The sequence below is a fragment of the Nomascus leucogenys genome, chromosome 4 (genome assembly GCF_006542625.1).
Source record: "Nomascus leucogenys isolate Asia chromosome 4, Asia_NLE_v1, whole genome shotgun sequence".
NCBI classification, from domain to species: Eukaryota; Metazoa; Chordata; class Mammalia; order Primates; family Hylobatidae; genus Nomascus; species Nomascus leucogenys.
Genome location: NC_044384.1, coordinates 75,694,172 through 75,695,886, shown reverse-complemented (window position 1 = coordinate 75,695,886; position 1,715 = coordinate 75,694,172). Strand labels below are relative to the sequence as shown.

At 38.1% G+C, this 1,715-nt stretch overlaps 1 pseudogene; it reads left to right on the top strand.

The window, feature by feature from the left end:
* Nucleotides 1–229: 229 nt before the first annotated feature.
* On the top strand, nucleotides 230–1,124 carry LOC100602677 (annotated as a pseudogene).
* Nucleotides 1,125–1,715: the final 591 nt, after the last annotated feature.

Genomic DNA, 1,715 nt, shown 5'->3' with positions numbered 1-1,715 from the left:
GTCCAAAAAACTGTGAACTTTTTTTAATTAATGTCTGTCAGTTTGTAAAAAATAAAAATTATGCATAAATCCCTAACTAATTTGAAATCCTAAATTTTACTTTCCATTTGTAACTCTTTCACTGTTGGAGTCTGAGTCAAATTTGATTATAGGGCCTTTAGATTTGAATCCTTCTCTAACTTTCCTTGTTGTTATTCAGCAGGTAAGTCAAAGGCCTGAGTTGATATAAACGGCTGACAACAATTTCACTGAGGTGACTGTCTTCATCCTCTCTGGATTTGCAAATCACCCTGAATTACAAGTCAGTCTTTTCTTGATGTTTCTCTTCATTTATCTATTCACTGTTTTGGGAAACCTGGGACTGATCATGTTAATCAGAATGGATTCTCAGCTTCATACTCCTATGTGCCTTTTCCTGAGCAATTTAGCATTCATTGACATATTTTACTCCTCTACTGTAACACCTAAGGCATTGGTGAATTTCCAATCCAATCAGAGATCCATCTCCTTTGTTGGCTGCTTTGTTCAAATGTACTTTCTTATTGGAGTGGTGTGTAGTGAGTGTTTTCTTCTGGGATCAATGGCCTATGATCGCTATGTAGCAAACTGGAATCCCTTATTCAGTAGTCATGTCTTAGAAAGTGTGCAACTGGCTGGGCGTAATGCCATATGCGATAGGTTTCACAAATTCTCTGATATCTGTCTGTGTGATAAGTGGTTTGGCGTTCTGTGATTCCAGCATCAGTCATTTTTTTCTGTGACACCACAGCTCTTTTAGCACTGTCCTGTGTAGATGCATACAGCACAGACATGGTGAGCTTTGTCTTAGCTGGATTCACTCTTCTTAGCTCTCTCATTATCACAGTCACTTATATCGCCATCATCTCAGCCATCCTGAAGAACCAGTCGGCAGTAGGAAGGCAGAAGGCCTTCTCCACCTGCGCATCCCACTTCACAGTTTAACTATCTTCTATGGGTCCCTGATTTTCATCTATTTGCAACCGGATAAAGCATCATCCCTGATCCACGCACAGTTGGCATTTGTATTCTACATGACTGTCATTCCCATGCTGAATCCACTCATCTAGAGTCTGAGGAACAAAGATGTAAAAAATGCTCTTTGAGAGTCATACATAGAAAACATTTTCCATGACAAATTTATGTATGTTACAATTAAAACAAACGTGGATGGCTTCAGGAATTCAATTATGCCAACAACTAGGAAAATAGTAGTAACCTCAAAAAGCATAACACAAACTAAATGATAACTTAGAGTCTTGCAGTTTGTAAGTTGAATTATTACTTAATTACATGGACCACTAACTCACTGTATTTGGAGGTCAGTTCAGCATATAAATTATTCAGACATAGACATGTACAAGGAAATAAGAGGCATCCGAACATTCATATGTGAGTATGCTATCACACTGAAACAGGTTCAAAATTATTACATTGAGAATATGCAATTTTTGCCATTCTGTGCCCAGCTTATATCACATAACTGGATTTTTCGTATTAGCCTGGTACAAAAGTAATGGCAGTTTTCGTCATAACAAAACAAAACAAAACAAACAAAAAAGCAAACGGCAAAAACGCCATTACTTTTTTTTTTTTTTTTTTTTTTGAGATGGAGTCTTGCTCTGTCACCCAGTCTGGAGTGCAGTGATGCAATCTCGGCTCACTGCAAGCTCAGCCTCCCAGGTTCATGCCATTCT